We start from the raw sequence: 26,791 nt of genomic DNA, 5'->3' as shown, positions 1-26,791 counted from the left end.
CAATAAAATGTTGATGAAACCTTAACTGCTTTTGAGTGAAATAAAAAGATCAGTGATCTCAGGGGCTGAAGGGATAAGTGCTGTATCAAGTTACCATAAAGGCTGATAGATTTATTAAAATGCTCAATCAAATCCTGTGCATTAACCCAGAAAAAAAAACATAGCAAACACAATAATAAACCAAAATTATCACTGTTACATAACCACTGATTGAATTGTACAAGTTATAATTATCTGTTGATTATCTGCAAAATTCATAATAATTTCAAGCACAATAACGTGGTCCCTGTCTTTGGCTTTTCATATAGTATTTCATAGATTTAAGACCACCCACAGTTCAAGAAATGAATGTGCTATGTTGTAGAATTAAAATAGGGACATTTGTGTGGGGTGCTTCACAGGCTCAGCTGGTAGCATTCCTGCTTTACAGCCCTAGGGCTACAGGACTGAATCTGTGCAGACTCCAGGCACTTGAATTAATTCTACCAGCCAGGAGAACATAGTTCAAGGAAACTGGTAGCTATAAGATAGTAAATATGTGTGCTTATGATGGACTGGTGTCCTTGTCAGGGTACAACATGGGGTGCACTTTGTTCTTCCAGTGACAGGCTCCAGATTGCAGCAACCATGATTAGATCCAGTTAATGGATGAATGGAACCGAGCTTTTGACAAGGTCTAGAAATATATTTTAGATGCTGGATTATTCATTGTGCATAGATAACAGGTTTATTTCTCAATGAATGTGTCCTTTGATCTACATGTACATGTGTGCACCTGAAAACTTACAAAACTAATTAAAAAAATAACAAGGCACAATTAAAACCAGCAAATGTTAATGTTAAGAAAAGAATCTCCCTTGTTGCTCTGGGATAAAAAGGAAGAGTTGCTGGATTGTCCTACTGCAATGCTGACATATGGCAGAGCATTCTGTGAACTTACTTTGGGAACATATCAGAATGAAACATTCAGCAGAGAAAAATGAGACTTATTGATGGTGTTAGATTTACATGCACTTTTTGGCTGGAGATGTGAGATACTGTTTGATGCGCTGCCTTTCCCAATTACCAGTGGCATCAGTAGCCATCCTCAGTGCTATTTCTAATCATCACATTATGCAATTTGTATTGTATAACTAATTGTTTGGTATAAAGTCAACTATACAACGTAGTGAGAAATATTTTTAAAAAAATTATAGTAATCCAAATGGTTGTGAATGTTTAGGTCTCTCATGGAATCTGCTGCCATGCAAAAAGAACCATTCCTCTACTAATTAATGATATTCTTGATTTTTTATTGAGCAAAGAAAAAATCTGTCACTGTCATTGGAAAATTATCTAAAATAAGTCATGGGAAAATAGAGATGTATATCTAGCAACAGAGTGTCATTTTTAAATCACTTTGGCAATCGAGGGAAAATCAAGACCATTAGACTTTTAACTGCCTAGAATCAGAATGTGATGCAAATGCCATATTCTTTGAATAATTCAAAATTGATAGGTGCACATATTTTGATGCCATAAGTAGATAAAATTAAAAATGAAATTACTGGGCCATTTTTAAACATAAGCACAACTGAAACTGACATCATCATTAAACAGGGACATTACATGCCATACAAATTACCCCAGACTTATTTCATGTTAAATGACAAAATAAATGTATTTTTTTGTTGCTTTTCTTTTTTTTCTTGTTCTTTCTGTAGTTATATAAGTAAGAAGGGCTAAATTGTATTGACTAAAATGTTTAGAATGTGTGTGTGTGTGTGGCTATACAATCATATATACACAATGGATGTACAAAACAATATGCACGCCTCCCTAATATTGCATTGCACTCCTTTTCAGGGCAGCCTCACTCCTCAAGATGTTGAAGTTGGCCCACAGTGTTGCTAGGCCATACTGATTGCGGTGCTTCACACAGTTGGGTTGAATGAGCTTGTGGTGGATCTCCGCTTTACACATCCCATTCCATCTCATCTCATCTTATCCCACAGACATTCAACTGACCACTGCATTTGGGGCATTATTCTGCTGAAAATACAAGCAGATCAAAGATGGATCCACAGCTCCATTAGGTGGATACCACGTAATTTGCATGGATGTTAAGGTATCCTATGTCATTCAACAATTGCTCCACTTTAATCAGCCAAGTGTATGCGGTGAAAACACACCTCACGCCATCACAGTACTGCCAACTTGCTGTGTGAACACAACCCATGATGAATACAGGGATTTGTATGGTTTTTGAATACAGGGATTTGTATGGACTTTCATAAGTCCACTAATAAGCATGCAATAGCAGGAACTGGAATTTGTGAGACAAGGCAATATTCTTTCAATCAAATATGAGAAGTTCTTATTTTGGCTTATCATTGTCACTTTCAGTTATACCCTCAACTGTGTCCAGACATTCCTTTATGGTTCTTTCAGCATCACTATTGTACTGAAATGTTAGCTGATTCACTGTAAACCATCCACTGATCTTCACCATTTGGGTCAACCTCCTTTCAGTTCTTTCAACAATGAACCGTTTTCGATAAATGGTCTGCCAGCAACTCTATGCATTTTATCCACCAGTCCAGATGTAAACGGGTCCCAGCTAAGCTTGAAAAATCTAGCAGCGTTTCAGTCTCACTCAAATGATCTTTTTTTCTGGCAATTTTGTCTTCTACAATCCACATCGCAGTCATCTCAAACCTTAAAATCCTACTTTAGCCTGCTTCCTCTCATTCATCTACTCTGACTGAAGTGGATTTAACAGGTTAAATCAATCACGGCTTTAAGCTTTCACCTGGATTCACCTGATCAGGAAAGTATAGGTACCCCTAATGTTTATAAATGACAATGAAAAAGCAAATGTAACTGCATTTTGGTTAATTCATAATACTGCAATTGTGACTAGCTATATTTGAAATTAATATTTTTGTACAACTGATTTATCTATTTATTTAGCAGACACTTTTGTCCAAAGCAATATACAAATGAGAAACCAGGGTGAAGCACACCCTCAAGCAATTGCGTTTAAGGGCCTTGCTGTGCCAGCCACGTGATTTCAGAAGATCATGGGTACACAGGCATAATGCATAAAGCCACACACTGTACAATTTTGCCTATAACTTTATGACCAATAATCATCTCCTGACACTATAAGGTGAGAGCTACTTAACTACAGTTCCCACTTAAATACAGCTGCTAAATATTGTCAATAGACTGCTAATATGAGGTAAAGTGCTTACTCTTTACTTTTATTTTCTTTTCCATATTCCTTACCATTATAATAGCAGGTATAGCAGAACGTTGTAACATTGCGTCCTCCACAATTTTTTTCAGTCATCTATTTAAAATTTTTGCAGTAATTATGTCCCAAATGAATTGGTGATTTGCATCATCATATATGTATTTTTGTGATATACTTCATCATATATGCATACTACAAATATATATGCATATACTATACTTCATTAGTATTGTAGTATTTAGTAACATACTTCAATTTCTAACAATGCAGAGAAGCTACACAGTCTTCCCAGCCTTTATCTCAACATGTCTTAGGACTGAAGCCGAGAAAGGCAGTGCAGCCCCCATGTCTGCTGCTTGATATCCTTATTTCATTCCCAGCATGTCCCTGCTCCCATCCAGTCCTACAGCTGGGCAAAGTGGTGTGCACCATCACTCACACAGAGGATTAACTGTGCCTGAAAATCTGTCTCTCAGGGACCGATCACAGAGCCCACTCTGCCAAATCTCTGCAGGTTTCAAAGGGACACCATGTCTACTTAAACCATACATATGAAAGAGTCCACAGCTCTGTTCTGGAAGGTTTGGTTATTGTACAATTTCTCTAATATTTTCTCTCTATTTACTACACAAAACTAGGCTTTAATAAAAATATAAACAAACATAAATGTAATATAAGTAATATGCTGGAGTCTCATGTGTATGATTAAATAGAATATCCAGAAATAACATATACAACATCGAAATTACAAGTCGTTAAATGTGCAAAAGGCATCATTGTCCTTAATTAAATTCTTTGCACTCTGTTATGCTGAAGCTGGTCAAAGTCCAGTTGCAATATGATTGATATTCATTTATTAACAAAACAGAATGAGAGTAGTATACCGAGGAAACAGGTAAAAGTCATGAATAAACTGGGGTAGAGTGTAGTCCAAAAACAAGGTTGAGAAATCAGGCAAGGGGTCGATACACAGTCTGATGACAAAATACAATCACAACAGAAACCGCTTGGCATGGAGAAAACTCACAAAACCTCACATTGAGCAGCCTAGTGAAAACGGTATAAATGCAATTAAACCAGAAATTGGTTTCAGGTGTTCCGAAAACCAGTGATGAGAATTAGGGCAGGGTCACTGGTCTGGGCTCGATCCCGGATCCGGTGTTGGACTGGTTAGGGGACATCTGTAACAACAAAAGTAGATAAAATTTACATTTTTTAATTGAAGGTTGCCTCAGTTATGCTCATTAAATGAATTGTTCACAAATCAAGGTGAGCATAACAGGTGGCAGAAATGATGAAATCCTACTTTTTTAAAAATTCTGTCATTCAGGACTGTTTTCAAAACGAACTTCTTTCTGTTAATCTTTACTTCAGCTTTCTCACAGAATTTACTCACCTAGCTGCAGCACTGGATGGGATTTTTTTAATTAAATATTAGACTCTGCTGAACTAACAGTAGTATGTCTTTTATAGTTACTGCATAGTGAAAGGGATGCAGCACCTGACACTTAAATTAATATTAATTTATGGGCAGTAGTGCGGCATCCAGACATCTCAAGTGACAAGTGGTAAATTGAGATTTAGTTTATTTATTTAGTTTTTTCCTAAAAGCCTTTTTTGCTTGGCATTAAATTTGTTTAAATTTATTTTGCTGATCTTAAAACATTTCTTCCTGTGAAGCAATCATGTACTTTTTTTTGGTTCTTGAATGTTTGTACAGTTAGACTAGAAGTCTAATTGCCATTGACTGCTGACAGAAAAACATTCTTCTAGACGTTTTCTAACATTACTAAAAATAACGTGACTTTTTGAGTGACATGAAAAGTCCCATGGTAATCTCTGCACAATTCTCAAAAATTAATAAACATGCACAATAGCTTTGCACTGTCCTTCCATTATTGCATAAACTGCCCTATGAAATTATACATATGTTGAACTAACAACATTTAATGTAAAATGCTGAGACACCATATACCTATTTATCTATAATGCCAACCTCAAAGGAATCTCAAAGCACTTCCTTTTGATCAAAACATATTACCAAATGTATATTTTAAGATTCATACTGGAGAAATGTGAATTTTCCAATAAGTATACAAAACATTTCTGGCCTGGCAGGTTCAGAAGAAAGGTACCGTTTTTAGGGTGCCGTAGTGGTGCACTGGTTAGCATTGTTGCTTTACAGGTCTGGGACCAGGGTACAAGCTTACGTCATGACTCTATGTGTATGGAGTTTGCACATTCTTCCTGTGTTGTTAAGGGGATTTCTCCAGGTATTGTTGTTTCCCCCCATAATCCAAAAACGTGGTGAGGTGAGTTGGTGCCCCATACTGGGTTGTCTCCTTTCTTGTGCCTGTAGCTTCTGGGATAGGGTCAGAACCCTGAATAGTATGAACGGTTATAGAAAATGGATGGGTTGAGGTACCATTTCAGCTAAGAATTGCATAATGTGTTAAAATGCAATTCATTCAAAACCATTCAAAATCAGATAGTTTGAGAAAACAATGTCCATCTATATTTCTGACAGAGTGAGATTTCTGCGCAACACACTGGGCAGCTTGGATGTTTTCGCCACACCATCCCCAACTTTACGTGCATCACTCTTCGTCCAATGCTGTTTTTGTGAGGACCTATAGTTAATACAATGTCTTGATTTTATTGCTTGAAAAACTGTCAACTTTTGACTGCCATTTAATTTGAATTATCTTTACCTTCTTGTATAAATGCCTCAGCTATGTAATGAGTACCTAGTTCAATCATAATCAATAGCTAGATCTTGGCTTCATCGAAAAAGCGGAATTTGCATTACGTACATGCATAATTACCACAGTTATGTAATGTTAGCTAGCATTCTTTAGCTTAGCTCAAAGAATAAGATATCCTGTAGCTTTTCGTTATGGAAAACAGTTGTGAATTAAGCAACATTGCTCATCTTCAAATGATTAGGTACTGTAGGTTTATGAGGATATTATTGGACTATCGGTTTTCAGCTCTAAACACCTCCTCTTCCCTCAAACCTGATCCGTTTCCCACATCAGACCATGTGTGTGCATGGTTCTGATTCCCAGAGTCCCCAGAATCACATGGCATTTGTTCATTCATTTATTAATTCAAGAATAATTTAAGAATAAATTAAGAATAAATGAAATTAAATATGAATGCAGCACTGAAACCAGGGTCATCAACAGACGATTATTAAAGCTCATTACTTCAAACCATCATGTGGAGCATCTTACCTTTTCTTTCTCCAGTGATCTGAGGATCATCTCATTTCCTGATGATCATCATATCATTTTCAAAAATTTATCAAGGACAAATACAATTTGTCCAAATAATTCATCAGTATAATACATACAAAAATAAAATCAAAAGATCAATCTTTGTTTTTAATACAGCTAAATGTTGCAGCTTGTTCCCTTAAATGATTTATGATCCGAGATGTACCATATAACAGTCCTCAGATATATATGTTCACTGATATTTTTGCACAAAAAAAGCCCAGTTAATAAAGAGTGGTATTTATGTCAAATGTGGGATCAAATCCGGACATTCTCTAACGTTTTCTAGACGTCATAAAATAATGTTACACAAGGGACTATACTATGACGTTGCTGAACTTCCTGTGAACATCCTTTTCAGAATGTTCTACCATCACTTAAATGGGACCTGTTGGAATGTTAATGTCCTGTACATGTCCAATAGTGAATGTCATAAAAACACCCTTATGGGGACATCAGTGAATGTCCTGAGGATGTCCCCAGTATGCTGAGGAAATCCAGGATCTGTGGTACAAGCACATCGTAGACAACTTGTGTTCCAACATTGACAGAAAGTGAGATGTCTGGAGGAGTAGAGACACTGAGCTGTGAGCTTAGACTCACAGGTATGGACCAAAAAACTACCTGTTAGCTATGGCTGTGAAGGCTGGAGCCCATCTAACTTTCCATTTATGAATTTTGACGCAATCACAACACTAAAAAACCTGCAGAATTGCGAATCTAGTCAGGTTGGAGCAAACAAATAACAAAAGTGTCGCATTAGTTTGAGATTTAATCTGTTAGTATCACTTTGGGAAAGATAGAATCACAAGTCATAAAAGAACGAAAAAATCCATAAGGCACTGCCATGACAAGCAAGTGTGAACCTTGCAAGAAAGGTTTGGGTCATCCACATGTGGAAAAACTACATCTGGATAAGGGAGATACCAAAGATAATCCTCATCAAATGCACAACACAGTGAGAGACACAAATTGAACAAGGGCTGCCAAGAATCCAGATCTGGTACAAGTAAGGGTGGAAAAAATACTGAAAATTCTTACTCAAGTAAAACAGCTGTGAGTAGAGCAGAAATACATCTTGAAACTACTGAAGTTACTACAGTAAAGAAGTAGTTTGTTTACTCATAATGTTTACTCATAATATTTTTTAATTGCCTTTTCCCCTTTTAATACTGTAATTTACAAATGTAGATTACAAACACTAATTAACCTTCCTTATTTTTCATAAAGAATGAAAAAAGGCATTGTTACAGTTTAGTTTTGTCTGACAAATAGTGCAATATGAAGACTACTAAATACATAAAATATGCAGTAAATATTTATCAACTTAATGTGTTTTGCTGCATTATTTTATGTGCCTAGGCCCTTAAAAAATAAGCAAACTAAAGATTGAGCAAAAACTTTACAACATGGCCCATATACTGCTACAGTATATATAAATGTTTAATGTAATAGGAAATGTGCAACAACATATAAATAAACTGAAAATGGCTTTATCATCTGACAGGCTTCCAACAAATTTAGACCGTTCGGCAAAAACATTCAGTCTAAATTTTGAATTTGCTATTTAGTAAAGCAAGCTAAAGTTAACCTGACACTTCTGTGCCACAAGCTGCAACATTACAGCTTAGTAATTGGCTGACTAGCCAATTTAGCTAAAATTCAAATACAAATAAAAGAAATATTTTAACTCATTTAAGTGGTGTATTATGTTCATAGCTAGCCTATTTAACCCTAGCTAGTCAGATTGAGACGACGTGATGAAGTCATAAGATAAAACTATAATTTACCTACATACCAGGTCTGTGAAATTATTTTCTGTGGAGGGCCAAATACAAGCTTCATCATGTCAGCTGTCACTGTTATGACCACGTGTCCGACAAGTAGGTGTTACCCGTCTCAGGCTGGAGAGACCCGAAGAGGTAAGTGGAATACACTGCAGAAAAGTACGACAGACACATGAATTTGCCGCGAGCTCTGTTGAGGTTTTATGAACTCTGACCTAAGCTGCTCAATTCCACCTCTCAAAAGCGCTAAGCGCCCTCTACAGGAGGCACAAATGACCATTTCAGGGTTAACCCAAAAATACATTGGAGTCAGTAATGAATTTAGTGATGTGACATTGTTCCTCATACATTTTTTTAATTTGTGAATGTGGGGTCAATCTTTTTTATATATACAATATCTGCACACAGACAGTTATAATCTTCGACCCTCTACACTCTCCCCTATTTTCTTAGATGGCTCCTGACATCTGAGTAATCTTTGACCCATGCTACATTGCTTTAACCCTTTTTTTTCTTTTTGTTCCCCCACCTCAGTACCCATGATGACCCCAATGACAGCAGGGATGAGTGGGCATACACTGGTAGTAGAGAGTATTATTATGTGGGATGAATTGCTGTGTAGACCAAAGTGCTTTTGCCCCTGCTCTCCAAGGTCGACATGATGGTTCACCCAAAGCATCATAAGTGAACATTCCCCGGGGTTTTCCCACTCTTTGTGTCCTTCTCACATTGCTTTCCTCCACCACCTCAGTTTCATCTTCTATGTCTCTTCCCCCTTCTGCTTCATTCCTTAGCCTCTCCTGACCTTTATCTGGCATTGCAGGCTTTGGACTTGGGACAAACTTTGGTGTCTCCACGGGTCCCTGATCCAAATCCAGGATCTGATTTTCCAAAGAATCACATCTTTCATCAGGACGGAATTCCGTTGCTGTCGGACGAAGGTGAGAATGGGTTTGGGTTGTTCGAGTTACAGGTTCCTTTTCCGTTTGTGGAATGGTCACAAATTTGTAGCAAGGTATATTCTTACAAAGTTCATATCGGTAAGTGTGTCCTTCCTCATCTGAGGTATCTGATTCAGACTCATTCTCTGATTGGGGTATTACTTGCTTGTTTGGTTGTCCTTTCTTTTTCTCCTTTCTTTTAGCATTAGGCACTTCTAAAGGTAGGTCATTCACAGCCAGCAGGAGGTTGCGGTGCAACACACGAAGAGTCTTGGAACCTGTCTCGGATTGTATTCTGTACACCGGGCCATCACCAATGCGCTCGACTATCCGATGTACATCCTTCTCCCAGTATGCACGCAACTTTCCCGGGCCACCTCTTTCGGAAAGGTTTCTGACCAACACCCGGTCTCCTGGTTGAAGGATGGCACCTCTCATTCCTCGGTCATAGTATTTCTTGCCCTTCGCTGAAGACCTTCGGCTGTTCTCTTTTGCAATCTGATATGCTTTTCTCATTCTGTCTTCCCATTGCTGCACAAAAGCGTGTTGGTTTGAACTTTCTTTATTCATTTTCAGATTAAACAACAAGTCGACAGGCAATCGGGGTGATCTGCCGTACAAGAGGAAAAATGGAGAATAGCCGGTCGATTCGTGCCTGGTACAATTATAAGCATGCACCACGTGAGGCAAGTAGTCTTTCCATTCATTTTTTTTTTCTTCCTCTAGAGTCCTGAGCATTTGCAGAATTGTCCGATTTAGCCTCTCCACAGGATTACCCTGAGGATGATATGGTGTGGTCCTTGAGTGGGCTATTCCTGACAGCTGTTGTAACCTCTGAAACAGGTGGTTCTCAAATTCTTTGCCTTGGTCGTGGTGTAGTCTTTCGGGATACCCAAATTGAGGAATGAAGTCCTGAAAGATCTTCTCCGCCGCGGTTTTGCCTGACTTATTCCTCGTTGGATATGCCTGGGCAAATCGCGTGAAATGGTCAACCAACAGAAGAATATACTCATAACCGCCTTTGCTCGGCTCAAGATGCATGTAGTCCACACTGACCAGCTCAAATGGGGAACTGGATGAAAGGGAACCCATGGGTGCTCTTTGATGGACGTGGGGATGTTTTTGTTGTATACAGGGACACTTGGTGGTTATGTACTCCTCTATCTCCTTCCCCATTGAGGGCCAGTAAAAGCGTTCACGGGCAAGATGAAGCACTTTCTCAACTCCCACATGTCCCATTTCATTGTGCAACTTTTTAATCACCATGGCTCTAAACTGCGGAGGGAGAACTAACTGGCAGTGCTGCCCTGCTTTTCTATACAAAATTCCATCTTCCATATCTAATTTTGTCCATTCAAAGAGAAGTCTCCTCGTTTCCTTTTTCATGAGATTCTTATCTTTCCCATTTGGTGTCCAGCCTCGTCCTTTCAACTGGATTACCTCACCGATTGCTGGGTCGCTTCGTTGTGCTGCTCTGACTTCTTCGGGAGTGACAGTGAAACTACTCTCCCCAGTGAACAAAATTTCCTTCCTTGGAGTGTTGAGCTCTAAGGCAGCTACCCACGGCACATCACTGTCGGCCACAGCTTTACTACCCCGCCACACAGCATACACTGTTTCGGGGGAAAACGTTTCGTTGTGTTCTGTTATGATATCCGACAGTTTCACGGGGTGCCTTGACAGTGTATCGGCGTCAACATTGGCTTTACCCGGTCTGTATTTGATGTCAAAATGAAAGTCTGCTAACTCCCCCACCCAGCGCTGCCCAACCGCGTTCAACCTTGCTGTGCTGAGGACATAGGTCAGCGGATTGTTATCGGTGTAAACTGTGAATGTTGGGGCATGATAAAGATAATCTCTAAATTTATCACAGATGGCCCATTTAAGTGCCAAAAACTCCAGTTTACCCGAATGCAAATGGTAGTTTTTTTCCGCTGTTGTTAACGTACGGGACCCATATCCAATGACACGGAGTTTATTGCCCTGTTGCTGATACAGCACGGCCCCTAGGCCTTCATTGGAAGCATCCGTGTGTAACACAAAAGGTAGATCGAAATTTGGGTAAGCCAGCACTGGTGGACTAGTTAACATGTCTACAAATCGGGAAACAACACTCCGATGTTCATCAGTCCAAACAACTGGGGTCTTGGAGCTAAGTTGGCCATTTTCTTTTGATCTTGATGCACCCAGACGACTGGGAACCTGAGGACTGCGTGTACTATCATTCGTCCCAGTGGGCCTTTGGAGAAGCTCAAAGAGTGGCTTAGCTATTCTGGAGAAGTCTTGGATATAGGACCTGTAATAACTTAGAAACCCAAGCAGCGCTCGCACTTCTCCCACTGTGTGGGGTTCTTTGTTCTTCAAGGTCCTGACAGCTTCCAAATCTGCTGGGTCTATCTGAATCCCCTCTCCTGACACCAAACGACCAATGTATCGAACCTGTCTCTTAAATAGCTCACATTTATTTGGACGGAGCTTAATTCCATGCTCCCTCACTTTCTGAAACACTTTTCGGAGATCATCGACATGATCACTGAAGGACTTTGAGTAGCACAGCACATCATCTAAATAGGGAACACAGCATTCATCTCGGATGCCCTCCAACACTCCTTCCATACATCGCTGAAATGCGGCTGGGGCATTCATTAATCCAAAAGGGATACGCACCCATTCGTATAATCCCCATGGGGTATTGAAGGCAGTGACATCGAGAATCCTCACTCACAAACCCCTGATGGTACGCGCTTCCCTGATCCAGAATGGAAAACCACGAATTTCCCTCCAAGCTGTCTAGCAGATCTTGAATCCTGGGAAGGGGGTGTCGGTCAGAGATTGTCTTTCGGTTGAGATCTCGGAAATCAACACACAACCGCAAGCTGTTGTCCTTTTTTCGAACGCATACCACTGGTGACGACGACTTTCTGATCCATCCCCTGTTCAACAGGTTTTGTACATAGTCTTTAACCTCCTTATAAAGGGGTTTTGGGATGGCATTATAGCATCTCTGGACCGGTGTGTTATCTGATAGACTGATTTTCAGCTGAAGATCAGGAATACATCCAATATCTCCCTCCTCCTGAGCAAACACAACTGATTCCTCAAACAACATTTTCTTCACTACATCTTGTTCCTGGTCGCTAAGATGTTCAAGATCAACAGGTGGGTGCCACTTTTTTCCCTCTCTCCTCCCATGATATCCTTCACTGTTACAAACATTATCCGTTGACCTTGTCTGGGATGAGCACAAAACTGCACTGCCGATCTGTCTATCTGACTGCTCAATGTTGGAGGATGAGTATATTGGTCTCGCTCCACTGATAGCTTCTATGTTTCCTAAGATAAGCCTCGATGGTAGATAAATGTTGTGATTTGTGGAATTCTGAATTGGAATTTTTACTGTTTTAGAGGCACCAGGGGGCACATTTACAACAGCAGGAAACAACTCCAGCCCTTCTGGGACGAAACTTCCTGACGTTGGTTCAAAAATCATGGTCCCTCCCTTGTGCCATGTCTTTACTCGACACCTCACCTCTAAGACTTGACCACCAGGAATGGTGACTCCAAATTTACCAGTCTTTACTTCCGATGTTACAGTATATTCTTTGGTAATGTTAGAATTCACCGTGGACACTAATGTTTCAGTGGCATCTTTTGGCATCTGCAAGGTCTCAGACAGCAGATCAATCAGATTGATGCTGTTTGCACAATCGCTGTTCTCCCTTATTATCTCTTCAATTACATTGAATCCGAGCAGCGGACAGCCCCCGCACTTCTGACTCACCAACAGGGGAACCTGGATGGCTATGCTGTTTTGTTTACCATTTGAGATCTCTAACAAGGCTTCAACCCATCCATCAAAGGGTACAGTGGTCCCATTCGCTGCAGTGACAGAAAGCTGGCTATCCGCTAATAAAGATTCAAGGGGTTGGATTTTGACTTTTGGTAACGTTTCTGTTAGCCAGACCCGTCCAACAATACTGACCTGGGCTCCCGTGTCCAAGAGCATTTGAGTCCAGACACCATTTAACAGACAAGTGATCATACAACGACTGCCAATCAGCTGAGCAACACGTTTCTTTTCAGCTCCATTGGATGTGTTCGGCATTACAGGCTTCTCACCTCTAAATGCACCAGAAGGACGTTGGGACACTAGATCCTTTGCGGTCACTGGTGGCCCCCCCCCAGTGACCTTCTCTCGTTTGACATTCGACTTCTCGTGAGACAGCCCACAGCTCGATGCCCTGCTTGACCACATCGGAAACAGTGAGTACACACTTCCGCGTTTTGGGATATACATTGTTTGCATTTACCCTTTACTTCTGAATTTAGTGGTTGTTGTGTACTTGTTGCTACTATTTCGGTTTGTCGTTGGGTGCCAGAGTCCATGGACATGACAACTTTCTCTAGGTTCTTTGTCAACGCCGATACTTGTGCAGAAAGTTCATGAATGGCATCACGATTAGCTTTAACTTCTGCATGACTCAAGGGAGCATAATGCCTGTCCACATGATCCTGTTGGGTGGCACTTGCAACCGTGGCCCTCGGTTTATGTGTGTAACCGATTCGTTTCTGCCTTTCAGTTTCCTCACTAACAGACTGTGTGATCAGTTCCAGAATCTGATCGTCGGTGGTTGTCTGTGTCACTATTACTGCTTTAATGTCCCTCCGGACAAATGTGTACTTTTCATTCAGACCCTGGTACAGTGAGTGTAGGAAAACACCTTGGACTAGTTTACGATCATACTGAAACTCAGATTCGGTTTGTCCTGAAGCAAATAACACTCTCTGCTTAAGCCCCATTAACCTGTACACAAACTGTTGAGGGGATTCTTTGTCCTGTTGTTTAGCGTTACTCAGTTCCTGAAATAATTCAGTGCTACTTTTGTCCCTAAGGTGTGCTCTCAGGAACCGTCTTAACTCAGCCACCGTAAGGCTGTCTTTTGTGATAAGCATCTCTTTAAAGGTACCAGGTTTGATTACCTTTAACACAGTTCGAATGATTTCTGTCTCTGTGAAATTTTCTGCAATACCCTCATCAATTTGTTTGCAAATGCTGTTAAAACTCAAATCTGAGTTTGAATCAGAAATTTGTCCACCATAAATTTTAAACTCTCTACGTGGTAAATAAGATGCAACATCAGAGAACTTAATCAGACCAGTCATTTGATCTGGCGGTCTAGCCAGTGGAACGGTTTTGTCAGGTATTACAGGTGAGGTCAGACCTGTAGGTTGTGTTACCTGCACCCTGACAGCTGCTCCAGTTCCTTTGATGTTGGAAGCCAAACCTCGCCCTGCGGCAACCAACTCACAAACAAGGTCATAAAGGGTCAGCAAGCGGGCCATTCCTTGGTCCTCTAGACTCTGCAGTTGTTCTCCTCGCATGAAATCAACGACGAAGTCGTAAAGTTCCACCTCTGCTGCATCCTCAGTTGGACACGCCCCTCCTTCCTCCTCCATGCAACACAAGGCCACTTTGTAGAGTGCCTTGCCGTTTGAAGAGCTGACCAACCAGTGAAGCTGTTCCTCAATCTCCCACCGTAGTTCTCGGAGAGTAGTCATGACTGGACTGCTGAAGTCTGTTATTCAACTCGCTGGTCTGGGACGAATGACGATTTCCCACAGTGGTTCTTTACTGATTAGCATCCAATCGCTAGATGGCGCTAATCCCGGACGAGCCCCCAAGTTGTTACCCGTCTCAGGCTGGAGAGACCCGAAGAGGTAAGTGGAATACACTGCAGAAAAGTACGACAGACACATGAATTTGCCGCGAGCTCTGTTGAGGTTTTATGAACTCTGACCTAAGCTGCTCAATTCCACCTCTCAAAAGCGCTAAGCGCCCTCTACAGGAGGCACAAATGACCATTTCAGGGTTAACCCAAAAATACATTGGAGTCAGTAATGAATTTAGTGATGTGACATTGTTCCTCATACATTTTTTTAATTTGTGAATGAGGGGTCAATCTTTTTTATATATACAATATCTGCACACAGACAGTTATAATCTTCGACCCTCTACATAGGCAGGACGCGGGGAATGATCAGGCAGGTCGAGACGAAGATGGGTTTATTCTGGGTGGACAGGACAACACGGTAACATATGTTAATGACAGATCTGGGGAAACTAACTCAGACGCGGACTAAATACACAGGATAGGCAGAAAACAACAGGCAACAGGTGATGACAATCGGGAAGTAACACGCGGTAACGAGGGGGGCGTGGCATACACGAGGATCGGACGAGCCGGGCGTAACACTTACTCCCTTTTTTATTTTTGCAGAAATCAACATAACCCATGCCAATATGACAAGATGACCCTATAACCCTTCTTGGTTTTGATTGCTAAAAGTGTGCCTATGGATGTATTAGTTTTGCCATTGAGACAGCCCCTGTGATAAGCTCCATGATTACTAGAGGCTGTCACCTTTTAAGTACAGGGGCGTGTAGTGGGGGGAAAAAGTTACCAGGGCCCCATGTGGGGGGAGGGCCCCTAAGGAATCTAGAATTTTATTTTCCTTTAAATATATTAATATTATTCAAAGATCACAATACACGTTGCCAACTAATGTAAATGTAATTTTTGTGGGAAAATACAACGGTTGACAGATTGAATTGTGTCCTAGTTTACAGTGCCTGAGGACAAGCACCCTCACCCTTTGCGATGGTTTAGTCTTTACCGGGCTTTTTAACTAGGCGCATTTAATTTAGCGGTCATTCTGCTGAAACAGCTGAATCCGTGCTGGAAGATGATGAGCTAAATCCGGTTTTCAAAAAAAGAAAAGAGGCGGGAAAGAAACAAAGAAAATGAGGGAAAGCAACTACTTACAAACTTTTTTCCCAAGAAAGGTGAGCCGAAATGTGAAAGCAAATAGCCTACATTAAATGAACTGTGATTATTAAACACTTCAATACCACCGCGAAATTACACATAGCTTAACATGATGTAGTCCAGAGAAGTCTAAATATTTTATTTGTTTGCTTAACCCCCCTGCAGGGTTCCACGGCATCGTCGGCGATGCCGCGTATCTTTCTCGTCTATTTCATTTTATTTCTTGCTGACATGTTCGTGTAGAATCATGGAAAAAACGCTGGCTAAATCTGTTATCTGTCTTCCTTCCAAAACGTCCGTTGTCGGAGGTATTTAAAGTTTTTAAAATTAGGTTAAATCGGCAAAAATGAACCTTTCTTTGTGTCACCTTTCTTTGTTTTACCTGCATGGGATGCGTGTAGTACCGCCTTCGCGTGAAGATCGCTATTCACATTCTAAACAGCCACACTTCCGCGTATTGAAATCGCATTCGCACGGCAATTTGATGAACAACGCAGCGGTGAAACGGTTTCAAAAGTGTTAAATTTTCATGCCGGCCTACGATGTTAGGAAATGTCACCAAAGGTAGCCTGTCATAGCTTTTAATCATTCTACAAATAAAACCAAATTACAGTGAAGTCTTGTGTGATTAGGCTGTTTTTTTTTTTTTTTTTTGAGGGGGGGCCCATGGGCAGTTTGTGCATAGGGCCCAGAATTTGGTGCTACGCCCCCGTTTAAGTATAAAGTAAAAAGTAGACCAATTTTATACTACAACCCCTTTTTAAAAAAGTTGGGATGCTGTGTACATTGTATAAAAACAGAATGCAATGATTTACAAATCATACCAACCCATCTTTAATTGTAAATAGAACAAAGACAACATCATCATATGTTGAGAAATTGTATTGTTTTGCGACAAATATATGCTCAATTTGAATTTGATTTCAGCATTGCATTTCAAAAAAGTTGGGACAGAGCATGTTTACCACTGTGTTGCATCACCTCTTCTTTTAATAACACTCTAAAATGGTTTGGAAACTGAGGAGGCCAATTGCTGGAGTTTTGAAAGTGAAATATTATACTATTTTTGCCTGATATGGGATTGCAACTGTTCAGCATTCTGGGATCTCCTTTGTCATATTTTTCATTTCATGATACCCAAAATGTTTTCAATCGGTTAATTATATATAGGGCTGGACTGCATGCAGACTAGGGCTGCAACGATCGATTCATCGAGTAACATGAATAACTCGATTACAAAAAATCTTTGATGCAAATTCTTTGCTTCGATGCTTCGTGTAATCCGCACGACTATGTACTGCTTAGTGATCGCTGTGTTTCACTCGGAGGATTATTAGTCGCACAGTGTACTTACACTACATTAGGTGTAGCAGGTTTGATTTGATGGCGCAATGGAGGAAGGGAAAAGAGCGAGGAAAGTCAGAGAAAAAGATGAAAAATGTCTAAAGTTTGGGACCATTTCAAACAAAAGAAAAGCGAAAATACTGTACAGTGTGTCCATTGTAAAACCAAATTAGCTTACCACAATAGCACAATGTCAATGATTCAATATCTCAACAGAAAGCACCCAGTCTAAGCATCCTGTCCACAGAGCGGAACCAATACAAGGTAAGCGCGAGCGTTTCACTCACATTTGTGGCTAAGAATAGACCTGCGATAGAAACGCATTTATGGGCATATGTGTTGAAAAAAAAAAGTATAACAAGATTCAGCCCAAGCAGCCCCTATTTTTCCTCAACAAAACCACTGACAATACAACAGCAGTGAAAATGATGCTGTCGTAGTTTAACATGTAGCTGGAGCCTCTCTATACACTAATAGCAAAGACCAAAGAGACGGTTCTGTTTCAGAGATGGTGAACTCAGGTGGAGTGAAGGAAAGCAACAGCAGTGCTTGAAATCGCTACTAAACCTTTGCTGGTAAAGAGCTGCTGAGTCCTTAATGTAACCAGCTGTTCAACAAGCTGAAAGGTGAAGAAAAGCGATGTTTTCAGCTGCTCCCATCCACCGCCGTTTGTCTTCCACAGCAGCAAGGCTACAGTAAAGCTATACAAGTTAAAACAGAAGCTGTTTGTATGCAGATAGACTGTTAGCTTAGTTTGACACAATACTTAAATTTGGCAACTTGCAGCAGGCTGACAGCAGCCGTCACACTTTGTCGCAGTGATACCTGCAGCATGCGGGGGTGAGTCTAAAGGGGAGCATGGGGTGTACTCAACTAGATCTATTTCAAGGTTTTAGTAATATTATTTCGCAGATTTAGATTAATATGAATAATGTTACATAATTATAATAATATAAATATAATATAAAAGTTACCCACCCCCCTCTCCCAACAGCCTTGGGCCAGTAAAACTCTGACACACTGAATTTTCCAACCGCCACATGCTCCTTTAAAGGCTCACACTTACACAGACACACTCATTCTCTAACACACTTAAACACACACACTCACTTACACACACATGTACATGCACACACCATTCCTACCTCATCCAGGAGATACAATCCTGTCAGAACTTTTTTTAAAGGCCGTTTTAATTTATACCTTAGTTTAAGATATATGTATACATTGTTTTATTTATTTTTGCATTTAAGAAAGTGTTTTCTTTTTAAAAATAAATAAATAAAAACAGATATGTACATAAATGCACTAAAAGGGTTTAGTTCTTTTTTCAGTTGTTGTAAGGAGTTCAATCATTAAAAATGTTCCTTAAAAGGAAACCCATGAGTTGTTTATTTTAAGAGACAAGTCTATTTTTTCTTTTTTGAATAGTTACTATTGCTCTTTAATAAGACACAAGTATTTCTTATCTGATTACTCAATTAATCGATGGAATAATCAATAGAATACTCGATTACTAAAGTAATCAATAGCTGCAGCCCTAATGCAGACCAGTCTAGCACCTGGACTCTTCTACTATGGAGCCATACTATTGTAATATGCATAGAATACAGTTTGGCATTGTTGCTAACATATACAAGGCCTTCTCTGAAAAAGACATTGTCTGGGTGGCAACATATTTTGCTCCAAAACCTGTGTAAACCTGTGCATGCTACCCAAGCCATGGACACTAATGCACCCCCTACACCATCATGGATGCTGACTTTTGAACTGTCTGCTGAGAAGCTGGATGGTCCCTCTTCTCCTTAGCTTGAGGGATGCAGTGTCCATGACTCAGCATCCTGAAACTTTGATTCCTCAGACCACAAGATAGTTTTCAATTTTGTCTTAGTCCATTTTTAATGAGCTTGTGCCCAGAGAAGTGAGTAGCATTTCTGGATCATGTTTAGATTTGGTTTCTTCTTTGCATGGTAGAGTTTCGTCCTGCATTTGTGGAGATCATGGCTATCCAGTATTGGTTTTCAGCCTTGTCCCTTGCGTAAAGAGACTTCAGATTCTCTGATCTTTTAATAATATTATGTACCATAGATGAAATTCCCAAATTCTTTGCAATATTATGTTGTGGAACATTATTCTTAAAATGGTGCCCACGCAGTCTTTCACAGAGTAGTGAACCTTTCCTCATCATCACTGCAGAGACTCTGCCTCTCTGGGAGGCTCTTTTTAAACCCAATCATCTTACTGACCTGTTGCCAATTAACCGAATGAGTTGTGAGATATTCAACCAGGTGTTTGTTTTAGCATTACACAACATTTCCAGTCTTTTGCCGCCCATCTTTTTTGAAACATGTTGCTGGCATCAAATTCAAATGAAGTATAGTGGAGCGCCAGTGGGATGACACCGCAGAAAAGAGCCTTTTAACATTTGTATACCCTGGCATGCTTGTGAGCCATGTAAACAACATCCTTGTCAGTGTAAATAGTTGTGTACATTTGGTGTGTACTATTGTGCTGTATTGTAGTGTCGTGTATAGTGTTTAATGTTAATTGTGGTAAATAGAATGCGTGTGTATGTGTGTAACCACTGTGTGGTGTTGGAATAGTTGGGGTGACCGCATGGTGGACAGTGTTGTCAGAGTGGTGGTTCGGTGCTAGTTGAGTGCCTGTGTTAGTCCTTTTAAAGAGCTACTAAAAGGCTGTTCTCCCCTACAAGCAACACCTTTTGCACACTGTCCTGAGTTCTTTGGAAACAGGGTTGTGCTTTAAGTACAAATTCAGGAGAAAAAAAAAACCTCAGTGACAAACGAGAGTACTTGTAGTTTATTACTTTACACCCTTGGGTACAATACCTAAGATGACAAGAATGACTTTTTGCAGTTAATGTAAGCTAGTGACATTTCAGAGTCAGTAAGTAGAATTATGAAAACTGAGTCAAACTGCAAGAACCAAGAAAAACAATGTTGTGGGTTACAACGCTGAAAAATATTTCACTATCGATGCAAACCAGGTTAGCACTATTTAGTGTTTGTAAAATATACATGTATAAATGGTGTGGACCTCACCTATCACTTCACTTATGCCAATTAGCGGTCACTAGCTGTACTCGTTTTGAGTAATACATGCACTGAAGCACTGTGCATACAAATATATAAAAGTGATTCTCTATATTCATCTTTTGCTTGGGTACCCTTTTAAATTTGTATAGGAGTGAATGCATGACTTTTGCAAACAGATAGTATAGGTGCTTATATTTTTAGGAGATGATATCCTGGGAAAGAAGAATCAACAATGTGAACCACCCCCCCCAAAAAAAAAACAAAAAAGAAACATGGGCATATATAACATATATAATACACACATCCATATAAATGTAAAATTTATACAGAGGTACTACACTAAATATAAAGTACTGGCATTGGCAATAGTGTCACAGCCTCCTATCTCCTATCTAAAACTGGTGGTTTTCAGACTGCAGGATGAGCCTGAGAAAGGCCTTGCCAGATGGCAGGCAGCATCTCTTCTGAATTCACCACTAATCTCCTTTCTTCCTGGTTCACTAGTGAAAGTAAGAAGCCAGTCATCCTGGCGCCAAGTCTTGCTGAGGAGTCATGGTCGGAGGAAGCCTTAGTGGCTGCACTACCGGGGATTTTATTTTTTTCTTGGGTTGGACATAGTTTGCAGAAGAGGATTAAACCAGTAATGTGCAGTCTCTCACCTTACCATCTGGTCCATAGCTGATTATGGAAGTGTGCTGTCTTCGTACCACTGTGTTAGCCTATCACCAAATTATATAATGTGTTTATATAAATAACATTACTTGGGAAGGATTTACTCTTTTTTTGTTCAACAATCAGTCACATGTGGAAAGAAAAAGAAAATGTTTTTTTTCGGAGGAGAGGGTGGTATGCAGTACTTTACCCAACCCATAAAATTGCTATAGTAGAACAAACTTATTTTACAAATGAATTCTGTCAAACAGAGAGATGGAAAATAGATAGACAAATGTGATGTCTAAGCTATACCTGAATTATCCCACCATAGAAATTGCTTTGTTAGTCAAATTGGAAAACTGCTGTTTTGACTAGCATCTAATAAATTTGATAAATGAATCTGTTACGGACACAGGGCAAGGTGTGGGCGGGAAATGAGGGTGACAATCCACTTAGAGCTCCAACACAAAGGGGTTTATTAATGTTGGCGGGCAGAGATGGACACACAACCAACAAAGACAATTTTTGGGGTCTTTTGTCTGATAGAATACACAAAGGGATTTTAAAATTTTATTTACATAAGAGAACTAAAAAAAAAAAATCCCCATAGCTAGTGCTCTGTTATACTAAAAATTGTGGAGTACTGTAAATAAATTCCTGTACACAAGGTATAAGGCTAACAGAAACATAATTTTTTTGCATTCAAATGAAATCAAATGTATGACTGTACAGACTACAGGTCAAAGAACAACCAGTTCAGTATTTACATTACCTGGAAAAGGTAACCAAACCAATAAAGCCAACGAAAACAGTAGTGGTGATACTAAAAGAATAGAAGAAAAAAAAAAAAAAATTACACCACCACTGTACACTTTTGCATGCATCCATATGTTTTTGACATATCTTTTTCAGACTTTGCAGAGGCATTGTTTGGGTTCTGATTTGATTACATTTTGAGAAAATTTTCCCCAAAACTGAAGCAAAGTCTCTTACTTACAGCTGAGGAAAGGGTGAAAGCAGCCAGCATTTGACCTTGTGAATGTGATAAGTTAAAATATATTTGATGGATCTTATTACTGCTTCACAGAAGTATTATATGGATGAAGAACAACACCTAGTTTCATTAATCAAATTTTGCAGGCACATTGTAGGAGTGACAAACTGGAAGTGTTAAAATTTTGAGACAGATCGCCCCAAAACTGAAACAGTGCCACACAGTGTCAAGGAAAAGAAGAGTGTTTCAGACATTGCATATCGTACATGATAACTGTGTTCTACAGATCTTTTTCAACTTCTGTAGACAAGGGTAAAGATCTGGAACTGATCAAATTTTGAGAATATTTGACTGACTGACCACTTTCACTCTCTTTAACAATTAACAGAAAACTGTCCATCCTGTGGCATTACAAGATATAGGTTGGCTCACATTTTCTTTATGCAAGAACACAAATAGCCAAACATTAAATTTTATTAAACTGAAAATTTATTTGAGAGTTCGAAATAGCAAATTCAGAGTACAAAAACATATTTTGGCGATCCGATTGGGGTTGGTGCGTGACGTCAGGAGTTTCCCAGCATGCCCCGGTGTTCAACTGTTAATTTTGTCTTGGGTTTGTCTTTATTACAGTGTTTTGTGATGTTTAAAGTTTGCCTCGTGTTTATTTAGTTTATGTCCTTATCTTAGGTATTAGTTTGTGTGGTCGATGTGCATGATCGGGATTAAGGTTGTCAGTAGTGGGGAGTGGACCGGCAATGTGAATGAAGGGCAGTGGAGGGGGCGTTGCTGAGTTGTATGCCGCTTAATGCCCCTACCAATTCATGTAAATAAGGCATGGATACTGCAACGGCTACCCCAACAGCTTTGTTCGTGAGCCCCCCCCACTGGAGGAGTTCAGCAGAGACCGGTTGGCCCAGGCACAGACGGCTGATCCCACTCTCGGACAGATCTTGCTGTGGCTACAACAACGGCACTTTTCAGAATGGGCCCAGGTCGCCGCCGAAGGGCCAGAGCTCAAGATTTACCGGTCCCATTGGTGGTCACTGGAGCTTAAATGTGGGCTTGCATACCGGAGGTGGAAGCACCCAACAGGCCACCGGGACGTATGGCAGTTGCTGGTGCCCCAAGCACTCCAGCAGGAGGTACTACGGTCAGTACATGGTGCTGTGGGGGCTGGGCACTTTGGGGTTACCAAAACTCTGAGGAAGTTGAGGGCCCAGATCTACTGGCCGGGGTGCAGGCAGGACGTGGAGCAGTACGTCCATTTGTGTGACACCTGTACAGCAAAAAAAAAGGACTGGGTCAGCAGTCAAGGGCTCCCATGCAACCCTATGTGGTGGGAACACCCATGGAGAGGGTCGGGGTGGATATACTTGGCCCATTTCTGCAAACAGAGGTGGGATACCGGTACGTGCTCGTGGCCATGGACTATTTCACTAAGTGGCCCGAGGCGTACACGGTTCTGAACCGAAGTGCGCTCACCACCGCAACCAAACTGGTGGAGGAGCTCTTCAGCTGGTTTGGCGTGCCGGAGGAGCTCCACAGCGACCAAGGGCAGAACTTCGAGTCGGAAGTGTTTGGGAAGGTGTGCCAGCTGGTTGGTGTACACAAGACACGCACTACTCCTCTTCATCCTCAGAGCGATTCAACCAGACCTTGGCTACCCAGCTGAACTACCCTACCCATTGTCGTGGACTACCATCAACGTGACTGGGACCGCCACCTGCCCCAGATCCTGTGGGCATACCGGACATCAGTGCAGGAAACCACCAGTTGTACTCCTGCTGCACTGATGTTTGGGAGGGAGCACCGTACCCCCACCAGTTTGGCCTTTGGAGCCCCCCCGGAGGCAGAAATCCCAGGGGGGGCCGGACCGGAGTACCTCCGACAGCTGCAGGAGCGGTTGCGGACCACCCATGCTCTGACCAGGGGGCGGCAGGGTGCTGCCACCCTACGACAAAAGAGGGCATATGACGTGCGCAGCCGGGGACGGGACCTTGACCCCGGGGACCAGGTTTGGGTTTACTTCCCCTCCCGGAAGAAGGGACGGAATCCAAAACTGGACAGTCATTGGAAGGGGCCGGGTGAGGTACTTGACAAGGTGACTGAAGTCGTTTACCGGGTGCGCCAGCTAGACCACCGGAAGACTGTGGTGGTTCACCGGGATAGGCTGGCACCGTATCGGCCTCATGCCCGCCCAAACCCTGCTGCTGTGGTCCCTGGGGTCACACAGCGCAGCGACTCAACTATACCGTGTTCCCCGGTAGCTGGAGTTACACCGTCATCGGCCACTAGGCTGGATGCTGCTGACCTGAGAGGACCTGTTGGCAGAGCAAGTAGCGAGGGCACCATTCCCACCACAGGAGCTGTGCCATTTTCCCTCCGGAGACAACTCCGGAGACCAGATCGCCTGCGGAACTTTGTTCTGGGTAGTTGGGACGGCCGGGGACGGCTGTCCCCTTAAGGGGGGGGGGGCAATGTGGCGATCCGACTGGGGTCGGTGCATGACGTCAGGAGTTTCCCAGCATGCCCCGGTGTTCAACTGTTAATTATGTCTTGGTTTTGTCTTTATTACAGTGTTTTGTGATGTTTAAAGTTTGCCTCGTGTTTATTTAGTTTATGTCCTTATCTTAGGTATTAGTTCGTGTGGTCGATGTGCATGCTCCCATGATCGGGATTAAGGTTGTCAGTAGTGGGGAGTGGACCGGCAATGTGAATGAAGGGCAATGGAGGGGGCGTTGCTGAGTTGTATGCCGCATAACACCCCTACCAATTCATGTAAATAAGGCATGCATACCGCACCGGCTACCCCAACAGCTTTGTTCAAAGCTAACTTGCTAATTAATAAAGAGGCTGGTCGACTAAAGTTGCCTGCCTTGGAGTTCCTTCCGGAACTTTGCCACAATATCTTATATACATTTCAGGGATGATGTCAGCTCAGTTTAGTATTTTGTGGGTATGTTAAACTAAGTTGTGAGCATGATTTAATATATTTTGCTCACGGGGGAAAAACTATACCATTGGTTTATCTGTTACAGTTGCTATTCTTTTATCATGGAAGATGTTGGTCACATTCCAAATGAGAAACATAGAATATAAATATTTAGGAAAAATTTGACATTTAAGACATGGAGAAATGGAACCTACTGAAATAAAGGTAGCTGATTATGAGAAATACCTTGGTGTGTATGTTAATGCTTCCATGTCTCATTCTCGCCAGTGCGGGGAAGCAATAAAAAAGGCCAATAGGATGTTGGGGTATATCTCCAGGTGTGTGGAGTTTAAGTCAAGGGAGGTAATGCTAAGATTATACAATTCCTTGGTGAGACCTCACCTAGAATATTGTGTACAGGTTTGGTCACCATATCTTAAAAAGGACATAGCGGCCTTAGAAAAGGTGCAGCGTAGGGCCACAAGAATGATTCCTGGTCTTAGAGGAATGTCATACGAGGAAAGGTTATTTGAGCTAAATCTGTTCAGCCTCAAGCAAAGGAGACTGAGGGGGGACATGATCCAGGTCTATAAGATTCTAACAGGTTTGGATGCTGTTCAACCGAATAGTTACTTCAGCATTAGTTCAAATACAAGAACTTGTGGCCATAGGTGGAAATTAGCGGGAGAACATTTCAAACTGGGTTTAAGGAAGCACTTCTTTACACAGCGTGTAGTCAGAGTATGGAATAGTCTTCCTGATAACGTAGTGCAAGCTGAATCCTTGGGTTCCTTTAAATCAGAGCTAGATAAGATTTTAACAACTCTGAGCTATTAGTTAAGTTCTCCCCAAGCGAGCTCGATGGGCCGAATGGCCTCCTCTCGTTTGTATACAGTAGTTCTTATGTTCTTAAATATACAGAGCAATACAAGTACAGTGGTACCTCACAGAGCATGTGAGCGGAGTGGAGCAGAGCGTGAGCGAGGAGTGGCGCGGGCGGAATTTGGTCAGAGCGCGGAGCGATTTTTTAATTAAGGCTGGAGCAGTCGCTCTGTCTCGCTCCAGTTTCGCTCCGATACTGCTCACACTACGATTCTGAGGCGTGCCCAAATCTACCTAGAATTCATCTGTACAATTATCAAGACTGTTACACAAATTGGCCGAGATGGAATTCGCAAAGTATTTCACAAAGGAAACTGATAAATCATACAAGTGTACTATTCTTATCAAACGTATAGATGACAATAATGTACAGCAAGAACAACTATGTGGTTAAACTGTTTCAGTGATTAAAGATTCACTTTGGAATCACTTTTCTCAGAAACATGAGAGTGTGCTACACGAACAGACGGAAGCCAGAGCAAAATGTGAGCAAGTTTTATATGGTTGTAGCATATCAAGTCTATAAAGTAAATTAAAGTATAAATGCCTATAAAGTAAATATTGGTAATGAAATAAATTAGTTTTGTCATTCAAAGTAGGTCTAATAGGGTTTTTTAATTTTTTTTTAACAAACGTAACGCTGTCAGTGAAATTTTATTTTATAGAGGCGCAGCAGCAGCATCAACAGAAAAAAATTGAGGGCTTTTAAAACGTGGATGCTTAGCCTGTATATTAAGCCCACTGATTCCTTTATTTTTAAGCCTATTTTTGTGTGGAATGCCATTGCCAAACCTGTCCGTTGTTGCCTATATGTTGTTTAAAAATAAATATTTTCTGAGTGGCAATGTTGCCGTT

Source organism: Paramormyrops kingsleyae, chromosome 1, assembly GCF_048594095.1.
Source record: "Paramormyrops kingsleyae isolate MSU_618 chromosome 1, PKINGS_0.4, whole genome shotgun sequence".
NCBI classification, from domain to species: domain Eukaryota; kingdom Metazoa; phylum Chordata; class Actinopteri; order Osteoglossiformes; family Mormyridae; genus Paramormyrops; species Paramormyrops kingsleyae.
This window is presented reverse-complemented; position numbering follows the sequence as displayed.